Source organism: Harpia harpyja, chromosome 5 (assembly GCF_026419915.1).
Source record: "Harpia harpyja isolate bHarHar1 chromosome 5, bHarHar1 primary haplotype, whole genome shotgun sequence".
Classification (NCBI taxonomy): Eukaryota; Metazoa; Chordata; class Aves; order Accipitriformes; family Accipitridae; genus Harpia; species Harpia harpyja.
In genome coordinates, this window is record NC_068944.1 from 18,543,891 (window position 1) to 18,564,035 (window position 20,145).

Sequence of the window (20,145 nt, forward strand, 5' to 3'; positions counted from 1 at the left end):
TTCTCAGGCAGCAAAACTAGTCTGTGCCAGGTTGACTTAGAAAAATAATACCACGCCGTATCTCCTTGTAATCAGCTGAAGGAGGCAGATCTAAAGAGAGAAATGAAATCCAAACAACACAGACGCAATGGAGTTTTCCAAGAAAAGAACAAAGGAAGAAATCGATTGTGCTCATTTTCTTGAAAATTGTCAAGAAGAATTCAAAGAAACCAATTCCCAGGTTTTTTTTCTTAACTGAATGACTAAAACCTACTGAACTGGAACACTCTGACAGAGGCATGGTATAGAAGTACAAATCCAGTTCTTCATGAGCAACGAAGAGGACGTAAATCCAATTGCATATAAAAGCAAAAAAATGTACATTAAAAAATTAGTTTTATGAGAAACTTTGGGAGAGCAACATCTATTATTTCAGCAGAATTAGGAAAACAAGTCCAAAACCTGCTTTTGAAGATCCATGTGGCTTCATTCAACAGTGGATTTCAATAATTAATAGTTTGACATTAATAAATATTGATATTATTATATCACATATAATAGATGCTAGCATTAAGTATTAATGTTAATAAATACTGACTTAATTTTAATTAAAATTAGTTTATTAGTTTGTTTATAGTAGTATTTAGTTTAACTTGATTGTGTTGTCCTTTTGCATAAATGAACTTCATCTCACACTCTCTAAAATTATTTGGGGGGTTTTTTTCCCCTCTTTTCCTCTCATGCCCTTTTCAAATTAGCAGTTTAATTAATATCTATTTCTAAGAATAAGTGCCATCCTGGAGAATTTCACTAAACATGCTGAATGAACCCTGTTTCTGAGAAGACCTATAACAACACACCAAGCTTCAGTCGAGCTTCATTTCCTGGAGTACAAATCCCTCCTTCAGCTCACTGTAACATTCGACTTATCACTGGGAATGTACAAAGTTTGTATTATGTTTTGTGGAAAAAGTCTGTAGAACTCGGCTCAAGTTAATACAGACCCAAATGACCTTCTCCAAAAAAAACCTTCTTAAACTTCCAGAAAATAGTTCTTTGTGATAAACTGGGTATTTTTTAAGCAGAGTTCTAGCTCTATAGAGCTCTTCAGTAAACACAGCCCCTTCCAGCACACTGTGGAGACTACCTCTTACTGGGGAGATAATATAAATAAGTTTAAATAATATAAATACATTTATAAAGAAGATATAAATCTTTTAAAGCTGGAACTGCTCATTAGACAGTGGTGCATTCATGCAAAGCAACCCTGTGATCTGACATGGGTCTGTAAAATTTAGACTTTGACCCTGATCTGGTTCCTGAAAACTCCTCCTACAGCAGCCGGGGGGGATGATTTCAAAGAACAGGAGAGTGGGAAGGGAAGGGAGAAGGGAGCTGAACTGACAGGTCATTTTTTTAATTAATCTTCCTATGGATCAAAACCTGGCATATAACACAGGGCAGGATAAAAATCCAGCAGATACAGCAGTGAATACTTCTTTGTTCCTTTTATTCTAATATATTTTGCCACAAAGAACAGAAGCAATACTGTTAGACTAGAATATGTCACCAAACTTGATTCTTTTATCTGAAACCGAAGTCTAAATGACTCCTTTTATCTGCCTTGCTGGTTCGCTGTCCCTCTCCAAGTGCCTGACTGAAAGTGAGGAAGCTCAAAGCTGTCAGATTTCCAGATGTCAGTGGACGTTGCAACACCCGTACTTTGAACAGAAGAAAGTGGATTGATTTGGCTGAAAGGATTTTAGGAGGCAAAACATCAAAAGATGGCAGGAAGCAAGAAGAAGGAGGGGAGACTGCTGGCTAGTTCCAGCCTTGGCACCGACTGAAACACAGGGAGATGAAGCCGGATCTAACAAGCCAGTTTCACTGGTTTCCTCAGCAATGCACAGCTGAAACTGTAGGTTTGACGCAGTGAGAGGAAGGCAATTTACTGAGTTTAGTACTTCTACTTTCAAGCATGAATTCAACTCCTCACAACTGGTACCACCGTACTATTTGTTTACAACATGTTTATTTTCAGCACCAGTTCGAGTTGTCAGTGTATCTGTTCCCTAAGAGTATCATTATCGTACAATCAGCAATTCCTTACATCCTTCTCTCCCAACTTGGAATTTACTGAAGCTTATCCAATAGATAGATTTGCTGTGACACATATTAACTACATCAAGAAACATTTTAAAAGAGCTACCAGGTATCAATTTTGCTACTCTGAATGTCCACACTAAGAAGGCCTCCCTAGATGTGTCCCATGCATTTAGTTCTCAACTTCTTTTGAAATCAAAATCAAAAGTAGTAACCCCTTGTACGATATTTGCCGAAGTAACTGAAGACATGAAGCAACTTATACTACAAATACAAATACTATTAAAGCACAGCCTCCTGTGCATTCATGCTATTTAACCCTCCCCACCACCAATGGTGGCAATACCTTCTCTTCTTCCTCTTCCTCAGGCCCATCAGCATGGCCAACAGAGCTGCAGCTAAACCGGAGCTGTGCACACGCTGCCAGGTCCCTGGTGTTTAATTTGCCAGCCAACCATAGGTCTGAAATACACTCAATGCTTGAAACACTTCCTTTTTTTTTTTCCTTCTCTTTCTTAATTTATGAATATTCTTTGTATTTAGTACTTATGAAAGTAACAGACAAGATGAATGATTAGATATCCAGCAGGGCTAAATCAGTGAAGCTCCTTTGGACTTGGTTCATAACGCATATAATTTCAGTGCAAGGTTCCTCCCATCCAGCCCTATCAAAGGGCCCTAAACAAGTCCAGTTATAGATCTTTTTAATCACTGCCTAATTTAGGAGTGAAAGGAATGATGCCATGTAAGAAAGCATGAGGTCTGTTTTCACCACTAACCTGAGCTGAGACACTACATATGAGCAATTAGGACCCTAATCATGTACCACTTAATTTCCCAATTGCTTTTACTGGTTTTTAAAACAATGGATTATTGCTTCTTGTTTTCTTCATGAAAATACAGCAAGTACAATCAGGTACTCTAAATCCCCTGCATCTGAATAGATGAGAATCTGCAGTGCTCCACCTGCAGCAACCTCTTTGCTCCTAACACGCACATGCAGAGTGGCTGATTGCAAACCCAGCACCATGAACCTCACAGCTGATTGTTAGGTTTTACCTACACGATTCCTGCAGAAATAGCAGGAACCCAAAGTCCCAGGGAGTTATAATAAGCTGACTTCAAGACAACCAACAGGAAGGGTGGCTGGGAACACATGCACACGCAGTGAGTTTCGGATGGCGATAACTATGCAAGGCAGGGCGATGTCTTTGAGAAATCCAGCAACTTTTTCTTCCCACAACCTGCCACACCTCCTGCTTTCTTCCCAGCAACTGACTTGTCAGGCAGCCTCACTCTTGCACCTACCACAAGTTATCCATCTTCCAGTCTCTCTACCAAATCTCACCCAATCTGTTTGCTCGCAGACTCGTAGTATCCCTGTTTCTCCATGTCCTTTGGCGACACACCTAAAAGGCCCAGCTGCTTTTTCTAAGAATTGTCACTGTTTTAATATGTAACAGATGAAAAGCTCTGTTAGAACACAGTTACTCCTATAAGCCCTGGAAATACTGTGTAAAACTGCAGTGCAAGGTGAGGGCTTCACATCCATGAAATACAACAGATTTTATCCATGTCTGCTTTCAATATGCTATGGCTGCCAAGGGCCGGCAGGCTCAGCAAACAGCCTGGAAGGAATCTAACGGAGGCTACAAAGTCAAGATGTTGTTTGATTCCTGTTTTAAAAAAATATTGGCAAGATTCATAGGCCAGTGGCAGGATTCAGAGACCAGGGCTGATGGCTTCAGGAGGCCAAGTGATTCAGCCACATGGAAAAGAAATATCTCTGCAACTGAAAGGATTAGATTCTTGCTCCTATTTATATCCAAGTACCTTTGAAAGACCATCTTCTATCCCAGCCCTCTACCAAAGAAGGAGAAAAAAAACCCAACACTATGCCACAATCTTCAAACACTTGTGTATTTATAGCTGTTCTCATTTCAGTTAAATTTCACAGTGTTTATGGTCAGCAAGCTCTCCCTCACAATACTGCACTTCACCACAGTGTGATGCATGATTGGTCTGGAAATATTATGCCACGTGGAATATAAGGGTTTTTTTAAAGATCCACAGTTTAGGAACGCAAGTTATGTGGGGTCATCACTATACCTGTCCACTTGTAACACTTAAACCCCTGGTTTCTAACACACAGTGCCTGTGCCTTCCCCTTGTTTCCCCCAGAGTAATGTTTTATCACTAGGAATCATGCATAGATGCAGCTTCATGCACAACATGAGGCAGAAAACCCAAAGTATTTTTCTGATCTTTTATTTTTTACAGAGGATAAGCTGGCCACTAAGAAAATCCCACTAACTGCATTTCTTTTTCAGATTCATGTGATGAACACAGATTTTTAAACCTCAAAAAGCTGTTTCACATCTGCAGATTTCTAGTGGTTGGTGGCCCCACTCTGTAATCAGATTTTCTCTGGAAAATCACCTCTGGAGTTGGTTTTTTACCCCAGTGGTCGACAACTATAATTAATTAGAACAGAGGTGTCTGTCTGTCTGAATAATGGAGTGACACACAGCTGGTAAAACTAACAAAGCATAAATGTGATGTCTTGACCACTTGTCGCTATTACAAAATCCTACAGGATTTTTCCCTTGTGTATTAGTCTTGCATGGGGATAATTACATTCTGTCTACTTAAATCCTTAGTTTAAATAGCTACTATGGTCACATATAGAAAGATATTTGTGTGTCTAGCTCCTACTTAAGCGATGTAACTGCTGTTGAAATCAGGAACAAACATACCTTTTGAACATGGTTTATATATGACATAATTAAAGACAAGAATTTCTATAAAGAGCCTATGCAGTCTGCAGTTTAGTAAGGTAAATTTTCTATTTAGCTAAAAAATATACATTTCCTACAATAACCAGTTATCCACTTAGGTAGAATATGCTATAAAGTCTATTATTGCTCTTTTTAAGTCAGAGACCATCACTGTCATGAAAAACACACTCTGCAAGCAAGGTCTCAACAGTGAAGTAATACTTCAGCTTCCTCACTAGAGAGGCCAAAAATTAGAAATATTAAAAAAAAAACCCAAACCTAACTGATGCAGTTCAAACAAGTAGTTAAGTTGTTAGCCCTGCAGAATGGAGGAAGGGATCCTAATTATTATTATTATTGTTATTATTATTATTATTATTACCATCATCATCATCATAATCTAATCCAGCTCAGTATATTGCAAAGTACTGCAAAATTTTGTATCTGTGGGTGCAATTCAAAGATCTGTGAAATCCATTTTTATTGTGCATAAACATTTTTGTACACAGTTATTAGCTTGACAAATGATGTCTTTATAGAATCCATAATAGAACATGTGGCCAAATATGTAACTGAAGTGTTCCAGGCAATATGGAGAAACAGTTGTGCTCATGTAGAAATTAGGCTTTCCAACAGAGATCTCTAAAGCCCCATTTGTACTTGAAAGACATGTCTCGTTTCGTTTTATTTTTTGCTAGCCAACAAATACCTCATCTGTATTCTGCAAAACACACCTTTCAACTGTGGGAGGAAAAACAATGTTTTAGCATTCTGTGGGGAGGGAAGATAAGGAGGGGGAGAAGGGGAGGGGGCAAAGAGGGATTATTTCCCCAGTTACCTGGAAGATCAGAAGTGCGCTTCTAATTCACAAGCTTTTTCATATGGATAAAGAAGGAAGTTGTTTCAGAGAAGTGTGAGAAAGATTTTACAAATGCAGAAACTGGATCAGAGAAAAGTCATCTCTGCATTTATGTTCTGGTGGCAAATTTGGAGTTGCTCTTTCTGATCTACAAAAAAGTGCCTTTTACCTGGAATACAGCACAGTATAGAGTAGTAGATAACTTACAACCCCAGTGTGGCAACACTAATTGTGCAGTCTGTTACTGCCTGTTCCTATAACGATGGGCAGGGCTGAAATATATCATGGATCTGGACTTCACAAAAGAAAAAGGACTGTTCTAGAATATATGTACACATGTGTGCATGCATGTATTTTTAGGACATATAGCAATTGGAAATACTAATACTTTGTATTGAAATTCTTAGAGAGAATATAGTAAAACATGAGCTTTAGATAAATTGCAATAGTTTTCCTAAGGAGCCATTCATCATATGGGCAATATTACCATGTACTTCCCCCAGCTATGGCAGTTCAGAAATTGGCTGCTCTTTGCTGACTCTTCACTGAGAGAGGTACAGTGAGAATCATCAAGGGGGTAGTTTAAAGTTGAGATGGCACACACTGGGTTCATTAGCATGACAGGATGCAAAACGGATGAGTCAGGTTTCCACTCCAGTGTTAACCCAGTGCTGTCCCTTCAAGGGTACAAAAAGCTGATGGCCCTACACTTACAGTAATCGACACCAAGAAATTAATCTTCTGTAACAAGGAAGTTCTAGAGACCTCACTTTCAAAACAATTTTAATTGAAGCATGTTACTTACAGTACTGTGTAGAGATTAAGAGAAGTGTGAAAACCAGATGCAGGACTGCACTCAAGCAATCACACAAACACCGATGTTATTCAACATTCCAGCTGCTAATTAGCAGATGGATGGTATCTGAGTAATAGCTGGCTGGTGCATATATGACCACACATCTGTTTCTCACCTCCCTGCATCACTCTGCATGTTCACAGCCTACACACAACTCTCTCTGAAAGTCCTAATTAATGCATAGCTTGTGTTGCAATAAGCAAAGAAACTGTTATCACCGCCTGCAGGAAGAGATCATCTACAAATGTCGTCCACTACTGTTGAACATTTACATATGGAGTTTAGCACATTATGTTTAAGGAGTAGACATTTCTGAAGGCCTGGTTTATTAACTACGAGCCTAATAGACAGAAGGGCTGTAGGAAGCTTCCAAGAATCAAATACCAATCTGCATCACAACACATTTCATTCTAAACTTCACTTGCTTAAACCGGCTTCCTCTGCAATTCCTAGTACACATTTCCCGTTGGCGTGCTCTCCTGTGCTGGGGTTGTGCTCAGCACCCCTCCCAGGGCTGTGTGCAATAGGTAATCCAGCACAGGCTGGCAGGGATACCACAGTTTTCACTTGTTGAGCAACTCGATGTGCCAGCCTCACTAGTTAACCACCTTCTATGAAAAACAGATACACAAGACAGTCCAGATTTCTGCCTTATGACGGAAGGCTGTTACAGGCAGTATCAGTAATTACTTAAGTCAGGGAAACTGCATGTAAGAACCTTGATGATAGCTGCACACAAACACTATTCCAAGCCACTTACTATGGACTTAAGCATCACACATGGGAACCTACACGCTGTCCTCCTGGGTGAGGGTGTTCAGGTCTCCAAAAGACTGAGGAAACGTCCTCTCAAGCTCTCAACCCGATCTTATAGTCAGAAGTAAGTTTAACGCCTGAAACCTCAGCCTTATACATTTCCTAACTACTCTCTGGATAGATTACACACATGTGGACTCAGTGTTCAGAGGCTTCCTTTCTTTAAATATTGCTAAGTTCTTGCCTCAGTGACATCACACAGTAATGAGGTATACAGTCTAAAGACAGGACGTATGAAAAAATTTCTTTTTTATCAGCTTTGAATTGCACTGAGGAATCTTCTAATCTTACGACACAGCCTAACCCACCTTCTGTTCAACACCCATAGTTCTGTGTACCTTTTTATTTCCCCACTCTTTACCTAGACTCAAAAGTAAACAATTCCAAACTTTTTGGTCTCTATTTATATCAAAGTCTGTTCACAACTTTCTGCTGTTTTCCTGTTTTCTACATCCACAGAGTGTTTCTGTGCTGCAGCAACACTTGAACGCAGCATTCTAGACAAAGGTGAAATGTTGATTTATGTACCAGCATCGTAACATTTCACATCCTATTTTTATTGATCCAAAATATTTTATCTGACTGCAACTATATTCTCTAAAGAATTCAGCCCTTCATAGTGATGCTTTGGTCCTTTTCCTTAAATTACACAATTAATTAGGATCCAATTAACTGTATTAATAGCACATACTTTGCTCTCCACTATGAATTACTTTGCATGAATCAACATTGAATTTCATCCATCATTCTGTTGACTGCTGACCTCATTTCATTAAATCCTTCTAATATTCCTCTTCAGACTTCACTAATACACAACCAAATATCATTACACTCTATTACATTCACCATTTTTTAAGATATTCTGCTCCAATTGTGGAATTATAGTTGACTGATGAAACTCACTCCTATTCTTCTGTCTCTAGTCACATTTTAATGCAAATTGACTTTTTATGTACCTACTTAGAAACTATTTAGTATGTCCATGTCCTTGCTCTTAGATGTTGACATACAAGTGAAAAATTAAAGATAAATTTATTAATATTGGACAGTATGTGCTAATGTTAATATACAACATAAAGCACATACTTTCTAAACTTTTTTTTTTAATTCTGTCAGCTTATTTTTCCAGTATAATACCCATTTTTCTGAGGTTATTACAGCTTAACATCTCTTTGCATGTTTTTCAACAACGTAAAAATTTCATCTTCTTTTATTACTCCTGCAAAGTAGATGAACATCATCATCTCAATTTTATAAATAAAGAAATTAAGGAGGAAAAACAATAATGGTTTCATCAGGATTGCACAGGAAGTCTGTGGCAGAGATGCCAAGCAAACTTGGAATTGTTGGTGAGGCCTATTCACTGATGACCAAGTCTTCCATTCCTCATACCATTTCAGTCCTTCCGTTAGTTTCCTAACATCAAGGGAATTTATTTTCCGCATACACTATCTAATAGGCTTGTCAAAAGGGGATGTGGTTTGAAACCTGTGTTACATAGCACAGCAACAAATGTATTTGCTGGAGGAGCACTGCCAGCCCCAAATACTCATGGCCAGTTGACTGATCATCTACATTGTAATAGCCTATCAAAAGTGACAGGTATTCACAGTGAGAGCTGCAGCTTATTACAAACAAAAGCAACATGCACCTTTCATCCTGGTAATTAAAATAAATAAGCCAGTACCTTTATCAGGGAGGAAAAAAAAAAGACCAGGTTTGCAACATAACGATTCCCGACAATGTCTAGCAAATCTTTGACTGGTACGAACGGTAATTTCTTCAGAAATATCTGAATCTGCTGGAAAGAAGTCAAGATCGTTTCCTATTGAAACAGCTGAAAGGTTCTGCAAGACAGCGGTATCATTCTTGGTATCAGCTGCAAAGCATTGAACATGAAGGAAGAGACTGAATATGTGAAATACCATGAAATGGGTGGCCAAGCTGAGGTACTGGAGTGGAATACTGGAATGGACGACCGACTCTCCTCTGGAAAACACACGGAGATGACCCTTACATCAGCCCGTGGCTCTACAGTTTCTCAAAGCAGATGGTTTATTCTGGCCAGATGAGCTAGGTTTTGAAACCAACAACAACAGAACTATCTGAAATTTAGTAGGAGATGTACAGCATGAGCTGTCCAAGAACTAAGATACTGATCCCCACCACCACATACAGGGGTGCACCCCATCTTACAGAACCCCCTGTCTGACTGAAGACAATCCCAGCCCAACCAGCCTTAGTCATACCGATTTGTGTATACACACTTACATTTGTTATCTTAGACCACAAAAAAGAACATTCTAAATCTTGGTAAAATATCAAAGAAAGAAAGATTGTTTTGGAGGACTGTGCTGCCAAGAACACAATAATATCACCATCAGCCCCCACACATTTGTTATTGCATTCAGCACAAGTGCCGGATGAACATCTGCACTGTAAAAATTCAGCCCATTAGCTCCTTCAGCTTGTTAGCATATTTTAATACTGTGATCACAGCTTTCTATTTCTATCAAGGTGCTACTAGGTGCCAGACTCAGTATTCACATAGTGCGTCATTATTATCTCTACACCCCCCAGGTCCTTAATCTGTCTTCTATGAAGCTATTACACAGCAAGACTGAAACAGAAGGAAAGAAGAAGGAGAAATCTGAGAAGGAAAGAGGAAGCTACCAGTGTAGCAATACCGCTGGGAAGAGAAGTACAGCTGTGATCTTATCATGTATGGTTGGACTAATGCTGTGTTACATACATCTCTCTCTACCCTCTTAGACTGTTATTGTTAAGTTAAAGTCATCTATCACATACAAAATGCAATTAATTTAACAACTCGCTCTTCTGATCTGTCTTCCTTTAGCTCCTAACAGTGGCTTAGTATAAACAGTTGATCAACTGTCTCATTTATGGTCTAAACAGAATGTGAAAAAATATTTTAGCCTTGATTTTAAGCCTAAACCTATAATTAGAAGAGTAGGTATTTTTAAACAGAGATCCCAATTTATGTTTTCATAGGAGCTGAGGTACAGATGTTTCTATGTTGCTGGTATTTTTCTTAATGCTAACCAGTCTGTATTCACTCCTTACATTTGCATACAACATGCATGTAAATAAAACAAAAATGAGAGCAAGCCCGCTGTAATATACACACACGTACTCCCACAGTATCTGATGCCTGTGTACTACAGTCACAGGTGACAAATGTGTTTTCTACATGCAGTAGGCTTTGTGTGTGCATTTCTTTTTTTAAACATCCAAGCCAAATTTAAGCCTACTTTCACCACAAGATGAACTTGGTTCACTATTAAATATAAAGCTGTCACACAGTCCACAAATCCTGACCAAAAAAACCCCAACACCACTCAGAAAAAACAATAAGCTTAGAGAAATTAAAAATATCTGTTCCTCACAAAATAAGTGAAAACACCCAGTCAAAAGTCTTTCAGGTTCACATGAATTCAGCACTTTCAAGCTTGCGTCCTACGTTCAAAATGCCTTAACATGAAAAGTATGGGCCGAATATAGAAGAAACCAATGTGCCCACACATCTACTGGTTAGTGATGGGTTGATGGGTCTTCACTTGTTCTTACACTTATAAAATGAGACATTTTCTCTTCACCTCAGTTCCTGCCCTTTCTAAATGCCAAATTCTCTCAGGATGACAGAAATCCCATGGTCCTCTTGCAGAGCAGCACAGCATTCCATCAAGGAACCAGATTTACAGGGAAAAGCACAACTGTTTATCTGATTTGCTTATAGTCTTTCACTTAGCATCTGCAACTGGCCAGTGCCAGATTCAGTATAGGGCTAGCTGGGCCTTTGATCTGACCCAGGACAGCTGTTCCTATGATCTCATGTAACTAGCTAACATTATTCCAGTAAAGCCCCATGTCTTAAGCCAAACTGGACTCTGTTATTGAAATGCTGTATTATATTCTACTAGCATGGGTTCATTCCAAATGAACCCAAGCCCATGAAGGGTCATGAGAGACCCCTTCTGATGCTATGTTCTTCTGTTTCATTTCTCTGTAAGAAAAAGTGACAAATTATGAGATTTCCAGAATGGGGGAGAAGGGCAAAAGCAACAATTAGCTCTTAATTCCCAAACTCTCCTGTATTCAGGGAAAGGTCTTTAAGCATATGATTTAGTGAGGCAAGGACTAAGGCATTTAATAACAGTACTGTTTCATGGAAACCTTAAACCGGTCAAGGATAAACCACCACTGAATGGAGCCACTTGTACTGCCCTCTGCTTTGTGCCAGCACAAGAGTTTGCACAGTTTAGCTGAGAACAGACCCAAAGACATGACAACGGCCAAAACAAAGTAGAAGTTTCTCAGAGTTCATCAGAACCAGACCAGGTCTCCAAGCCAATTCCTGTGCGGCTGCACAAGCACTTGCACAGGGACAAGTGAGGGAGCAACTACAAGGGGCAACACTGGCTTATGCTGGTTTCAAGCACTTGCAAAACTGTGGAGGAAATAGGGTTTCTCAGACTTCCCAGTCTGAGAAAAACAACTGCATGCTAATGGCCAAAGCAACATGCTTTGGTTAAACACTACACAATACGGAAAAACATCATTTCACATGCAATGCAGACCATAGAGACCACTGAAAAGCAAGGATTTCTTTGTGCACCAACATGATGCTGTATGTTATGCTACACAGAAACTTCAGACAGCAATTTTTCAGTGTGCCTTTATTTATACCAGAACATACAAGAAAGCTTCCAATGCATCTTCATCTCAGTTTTTACTTTAAAATAGAAGAAGATGAGCCTGCTAAGAAAAATTAAGGTGGCTCATTTCATCAGGGAGATGAAGAGTTTCTTGAGATAAAGGGTCAGATATGCATCTGCAGAATGAAAAGCAATCAAGCATCACAATCTGCAGCACTCCTAGGGAAGGAAGGTCATCTAGTTTGACTCTATGTCCCTTTTTTGTAAGGGTTTTTTAAAAATTATTTTGTATTTTTAAAAAAGCTGCCTCAAAGCATGTTCTCTGCAAGGCTTCAAACCATATGAAAATATAGGTAAACTTCATGCTACCTAAGCACCTGAACAGCTTCCAATGCTGTACAGACAAAATGGTTTGTGACTGCTCCTCTAGGCTGATATTAGCCAAGTGCAAACACAGCACAAATGCAGTGCTCCTAATGACCATTTACCAGCGATAACCAATCTCAATGAATGACAGGGAGAGTGGTGGCTTTAAAATCCACACAGAAGGATTTCAGAACTGCATCTAAAACTTACAGAGATTTAGCCAGGCAGCTTCTAGTGCACTGTACAGTGTGACTCCTGCAAATGAAAATGGAGAGAGGAAGGACAGCAATGAGCAATACTTACTAATGTGGACTGAAAATAAAAATCAACAAAAGTTGCTCAGTTCCACTCCATTTCTGATGTCATGTTCGAGCACTTACTAGTCGTACGTGAAATAATGTCTGAAAATAATTGTCCTACAGTTTATTCTCTTCCTCTCTCCAGGGGGAGAATTGTGCCTATGGTAGGATACTCTGCTGTGGTTTTTGTACTTTAGTTTTAGGCCTGCATTTATGAAATATTTTTGCTACCACGCACTTCTGGTGAAGAAAATAGTTTGAAAAAGAGTGCTTTTAGAGTCTGTGGGAGGCCATTTCCCTGCCTCATACTGGTCTGCCTCTTGCAGAGCCAAGCATACCTGTAAGACAGAAAGTCGCACCATGCCTGGCACTATTACTGAGAGTTCCACCCTGAAGTTTAGGCACTCAGATACATAAAAATCAGCCTTTGAATGAAGATTTTAATACACTGTACAATTTGAACACTTAAAATTCTCTTCTGCATCTGTAAGAAATCAGTCGCAGAAAAAGGAAACAGGAGAAAGCAAAAGCATTACCAGGCATAATTGTACTAAACTGTAATGTTTAGTACTAGATGAAGTTTCTGAAAAGCTAATAGGAATTGAAGGAGGGGTGAATGAAATGTGTATGAACAAACACAAACAGTTCTAACAAATGTTGTTTCCAGATCTTGATTAAAGGTGATACAACTGACTGACATACTTTACGAATGAATAATATAGCACTTCAGAGCTATTGAAATTCCCACGTTTTCATCTGCAGGGCACTGTGAGCTTTTATTTCTTTTCTCATTAACTGTAAAAATATGATTAACATTCAGCTGGAAACTTTGTGAAATAGAAATTCCTTACCAGGAGCTGAGTTCAGCCCTGTTTGTAAGCAGATGCAAATACCTGACATTGTACCAGCATATTTCATGGTTGTTATTGGCCACATATGTGTGTGTCTGGCTTGTCCGAGTTGCTAATACTGTAAGGCTCTGGATGAAGAAGGGGCAAACTCTAGCATTAGTGAATTCCACTGCAGTTTTATTACAGAATTCACAGGACCAGCATTCTACTTCCTTTATTAAGCACCAGCAAATACTGTATTTTTAAAAATACATACGAAATATTAAAGGAAAACACAAGATTCACCTTAATGTTTTGCTTTTTTTTTTCAAATTTTCAAGCTCATATTAATTACTAACGTTCCATGATGTGCTTCAAAAATATGCAAAGATGAAATTATTTCAAAACAAAGTGCAGAATCTGCTCATAGCACTTTAAGAAACAAGACGGCACTATAGGCTGAAAACTGACTGGATTTTCTAAATAAAAGTAACTATCTAGTATTAAGTTATATATACACAGAACTAAAATCCAGAACGCTATGGCTTGTTCTGTAATACAAAACCTAGAGAACCTCTTGCTTTTTAAGTAAGTTAGCGTATGTATCAAATTAAGTTTTTTTTATTACTCCACCAGTCAAAAAATATCTATTGCTCCGTCTACATCAGAAATTTTTATTTCCTTATCATTAATTGTGCTTAGTGACAGAGAAAGGACAAGTAACAGCATGAGAGATCACTAAATAGCACAAGACCTGCCCTAGGCTACAGGTCTCACCTGGTTAACACAGCTTCTCCTTTCCAAACTGTAGGCAGCCTCATGTAACCTCATCTTAACAGCCGGGGACACACGGAGCCCCAAGGTAGGAAGAAGAGATGAATCCTTCTGAGCAAGTGGGCCAAATCGAAAAAAAGTAAGCAAGTAAATAAGCATTTTTGAAGCATATACTGTGACTAAACCAATCAATAAATACAGGTGACCACGCAGTTTTATGCATGTGCTTTATGGCCAGATGATGGCTCTCCCAATCCACCCCCTCCTGAGATCTATACTCCCAGCTAAATCACCCCACAGTCCCTGGACAGATGCAGCTGAAATCAATAGCATTGTCATACCATCCCTCTCCTTCCCCCCCGAAGCCCTGTAACAGCCAAGTTTCAGCTGAGATCAGTATTGACCGGCCCCCAGCACCAGCGGGGCCTCTCCTCCCGCCCAGCGGGGCAGGATCAGGCCGGATCGCTATCTGATTAGAGAGGAGCACGTCCTGACTTTCCCCAGTCACTTAAGCCGGCGTCTCATTGCTTGTCCTTAGAGACCACAGCTCCACTCAGGCAGAGAGCGTCTAGACAGTATTCATGATCCATCTGTCTGGCACAGCCAGGCTGATGACAAACTCTATTAGACCCGAAACAATTTTTTTTTTTTTTTTCTGCTCTTCCCTCCTCCCATCTCCCTTTTCCTCGGAGAAGCAGTAATCTGACACTGAAAATTACTATCATTGTTGCAATGCTCAAAATAGCAGTGCCAGACTTTCATTAACATCAACGCTAGACTGCTAAATATTTAAAGAAATGGATAAATTTCACCTGAAGTGGGACAGCCCGGCACACATGAAAGCAGAAGCACAATCAAAATGTAAATCTAAGCGGTTGTTTTTATCTGCGCAAATTCAGTGTCACAGTCAGAGGGGGATGCCGAAGGTCTCTTTAAACAAAATATTTTCCTTTGATTGAGCTTTTTGTTTTTAAAACAGAATCATTCTCCAACCCCCTGCAGATCCCTACAAGGCTCAGAGCTGACAGAAGTAGGTGGGGGTGGTGAAAGGGAGAGCTATATATTTGATTTGTTTGGGGTTTTTTTACCTTGCAGAGGAAAATGAACTCCTACAGCAAACTCTTCTGTGCCAAAACAGCCATGACACATCACCTCCATCAATGCTGACAACTTGAAATTTGATGTAGACATAATTTTCACATGACAAGAAAGATTTGTTCTCCCTTATTTTAGTCATCTTCGAATTCTCATGCACGTCAATATTTGTGTTTCATATGCCCACAAACACATACATATCACAGCACAGATAAATACCTGTACTGTTTTCCACCAAACAACTAAAGAACTAAAATCTCCACCATTGCAACCCTTCTCAATTAGACATGACTTGGATACTGCAGTCTGCAAACAGACAACAGACTACACTTCCCATTTCAAAATCTAATTTACTTTTAGCAGCACAAGGGAGGCTGATCATTTGTTGTGAAACAAAGGGAAATGCTCGAACAAATGAACTGTGTCCTGCTAGAAGCAGGCACATTGTTTCAATTCCTCGGAGTCCAAATTTGCAGGTCACATGGAGTGGCAAGCTGCCGCCAAGGCCAAGTCTGCGATGTTGAAAATCTTACTCTTCATCTCATTTTTCCTATCGTGGCTTTGTGCCATTAAATACACCCTCGACCTCCAAGTAATGTTAAAAGAACAGTTGTCTCCATTATCTCAATCAATAAGTCTTTATAGTTGACGAAAATAAAACCAGCAAGTAGACCTACTAAAAATTGACACGGGCTACTTTGCAGAAGGCTACCTGTAGGGAACTGCACAGGAACACTGGAGCGTCCTCAATGAGCAGGGGGAGGTAGGCTTCCACATGCATCACCAAACCCATGTTAAAAATCCCAATGTAAACCAAGCAAGCTGCTACCTTAACATGTTTGGCTTAAATGCCTTAGCATATATGTTGACCAACTTGCTGGATTGCAGCTTGTGCTGCCTAAAATCAGACTCTAACACACCTTGGAGCTGATGCAGGTTTTCCCCGGCTGCCCTCTCTGATTTCTCTGTGCTATACAGACTAAATTGCCCATGTAGCTGCATTAAGGAAACCGTACCTGTAAGTCAGCAGAGGAAAATTAATAAAACCAAAGGGCTGCAAAAATACACATTTTGTTTAACTTTGCACACGTGAGACATCTTATTGAGTTCAGTAGCAACATTCGAAAGACTGAATTAACAGCCTTCACACTGGAGCCAGGTAAGAATAGCAAGGAGAGAGGAACACCACGTCTAGGAGATTTAAACTCCTCTAACACAAATGAGAGAGCATCTGCTATAATCACAAGATCCAGGGAGCAGGTCACCCACAAAAAATATCTTTCTATACCACTGCTCATGCAACTTAACCAAACTAAACAATAAGCTCCATTGAGACATTCTGGATTTGGCTGCTGGCAAGAGCACAAATGAGAAATGCTTCAGCAGCTGGGAAATATGGGCTACTGCTAACATGGCACATACTGCTTAAATAAACTAAAGCAGAATTTCCATATGAAAATTTATTTATTTAGACATCGTTTGCGGGCAGTCTATGTCTTGCTGTGAAATGAGATGAACATTGTTTCTACCATGGGAGGATAGAAGGTTTGAATACCATTTGAGAAAGGGATTCTTTGAAGAAACAGCAGAGGGGAAGGCATACCACAGTAGTGCCAACATGCTCTACATAAAGACAAGAGCAGTCCCAGGGAGGAACAGGCCACCCTGCTTGGATGTAGACTGGTGCACACTTACACATGGCTCCTTTCAACTGTTTCTTCCCCATTCAAGAGCTGTGCACAAGCAAGAAGATGCAAGAGCAGAGCTGATATGTAACACTGACCAGAAAGAAATTCCTGCTTTAAAATTCCTGATGTGATTTTTTTTTTTTTTTTTAAACACTCATTTTCTTCTTATTGAGCTGTATTACTGACTTGTCACTAATTAGAGGCCAATGAATGTATGTACTTCTGTGTTGGAAGCTAGCCTCGTCAGCTGGGACGTTTCAAGTGCATATACTCTGGTGTACTCTGGTAGGGACCCCCATTAAAATCATTGAGGAAAAGCATGCACAAGTTTCTTAATTCAACATGTCATCCCCCTAAGGCCTGGGGACCTCATTTCAACAAGTATTCTAGAAACATTTTTTCAAGGCTCTAACAAGCCAACACAACCAACTGCCACGTCCATAATAAATGCTCTTTCCTGTTACTAGTTGGCACTGATTTCTACCATTTAGCAGTCTGTTTAATAGCCAAAACATGATAAATAGCACTAATCCTCATTTGTTTTAAATGCTGTTTATGGTTGTATTATTCTTCCATCTGGCTTCCAACTTTTTTGTCTTTGTTTCACCATTAGGACCCTGTTTCACTGGGTTTTGGTTTTTTATTTAAAACAGAAGTCCCTTTATTTACCAGCCCTTGTCGCACAGTTCCTATTGCGATGAAAAAGTACAGTCACTATCAATATCCCCAAATGCAACAAGTAATGAACCGCTCACTCTGCCACAAGGTAAGCAAAAAGTTAAACACCTCCGAATGCTCCTAGCAATAAATCAAATGTTTCCTCTGCAAATTCCTCATTTGCAGTGTTGTTACAAAACCAGCAAATACAGTTCTTGAAGGACTTAATGAGACCTAATTATTCCTCTTCACTCAGCACTGGGGAGGTCTGAAGTAGCAGGATTATTGGACACCATATTTTAGAAGGAATCAGAGAAAATGAACAAATATAACAGATTTAAGGAAACATAATTCATGTGAACAAACTGGGATTTATTATTTTTTTTAAACCCTCCCAGAGGGTAACTGACAGATGGGTAGTAACATTCCTTATGTCTGTAAAAGGCTGATACGAGAAGGAGTCACTCCCCCATCCCCATAGGTGGGACGTGACAGAAGGACGCAAACTATTTTTCTCCAAGACCACTGAAAAGTAAGAGAAATGCTGCCACCCTGACCTGCACGACTTTCCAGAGACAGGATCATGAAACACACCAGCCAAAGTTCCTGTGCAAGCAGTAGGAAACCTGCCACTGAAGGTTTTTTAGAGATACATTTTGTCGGATTTGGTCCAGATAAACTTTACGCTTCTGGAGGTGAAGGGGATGACCAGCCAGCTGACAGGCACTGTTCCCTTTCAGGCATGCCTGTCTTCCTGTTCGTGACCTACCATAATGCCTGAGGGGACAGATGTGACTTAGGGGAAGCCCAGGAAGTCTGCAGATCCTGGATCAAGCAAGTAACAATATTTCTACAGTCCAAAGGCCTTTTGAGGAGAAGGCCAGCACACGGTGCCAACACACTGCTGTGATTACTGCACGATTGCCACCACCAGCACAGAGGGGTACTGAAAAATCACCAGCGCCCCGGCTATCAGACCTCAAGCTGAAGGAGGCTTTGGGAGTTCCATCTAGGAGCTCCTCCTAGGAACTTGCAAGGTGCCACTGTTGCACTGCGGTCACACAGGGCCACCACCTACGATGCCCCAACTGCTGCTTGTCACCAAAGTCCTTCCCTCCATTTGCTACCACAGTGGTTTTAATGGCTCCTTTTAGACAAACGGTTGTGCTGGCTTGGTTTAAGAGAATAGCTGTACCATATCCCAGTCAAAAAAATTCCTCCATTTGAACTTTAAAGATATGCTTACAAGTTTTGCATGCACAAATAATAAGGCATAACTTTTTTACAACTCAAAAGCCAAGGTCAACCTAAGTTCACGGGCATGTGACATTTTGATCTGGACCCACTACCAAAGCCTGTGGCTAGTCCTGGGGCTTTGGAAAGAGTTCAACTCCAAAAAACAAATCAAAACACCAAAAAAAATGAAGTAACATAAAAGCGTATGTAGGCCATTATTATTTCAAAACTTCTGAAATCACTGCGGAGGTACCAAAGTACTGCAAAGTACAACATTTAGAAACATTTACAGTACAACATTTAGAAACATGTTCATTTGCAGGTTAGGTGCCAGAGGAGGAAAGGTGTATATCCAACGCCTGACTTCATCTTCTATTATGAATCCACTCCAGTGATTCTATCCTACCTAATGGCATATGCATTCGTTTACAAAAATTACAGATACATGGTTCTTGCAATTCCTATTATTAAACATAAAACCACAGATATTCCTAAGCCATAGTCACAACCAGAGGTGAAACAGCATGCTGAGGGATGCCAGTATTGGCATCCATTTGGGAAGCGGTAAGTAACGTTACAGCACTTCTGTTGTACTTGTAGACCAGAAGTATTATTGGAAAATTTCTCCCCCATCCAGAAAGCTGAATTGTGGTTTAAAAAATAATTATTGCAGAACATACAAAAACAAAAATCAAAGTTTGATTTCAGTGTACATCACCGAGGGCAAAGCTCTAAGAGAGCAATTCTGGTGATAAGCCCTGGCACTCTCTGCAAGATATTTATGCACCAAAGAATAGCAACAAAAGCTATTTTAAATATATACCTATAAAAGCTCAGTGACCTACCAAATGATGCTGATCTCAGCACTAATAAAATATATTTGATTAATAAGAATGAATGATGACTTTCTTAATAGTTTTAATAGCATATAAAGACTGTCACGCAAACAAAGCATAAAATATTTTCTAGAACCTTGGAAAACAAATTATTTAATCATTTATATATTACACTTTCTTTCTCAGAAGCTACATATGATCCATGTGATTATAACCTCAATGTCTGCAGCACAAACTCCCTTTGCATAACTACAACTGTCCAGGTTTGGAAACCTAGAGAAGGCGTGTTACAGGTCAC

General features: G+C 39.7%; 1 protein-coding gene across 1 annotated transcript in view; it reads right to left on the minus strand.

Annotated features, from left to right (window-relative positions):
• LDLRAD4 (low density lipoprotein receptor class A domain containing 4) overlaps window positions 1-20,145 on the minus strand; it is a 284,146-nt gene that overhangs the window by 122,111 nt on the left and 141,890 nt on the right. The window lies entirely within an intron of this gene.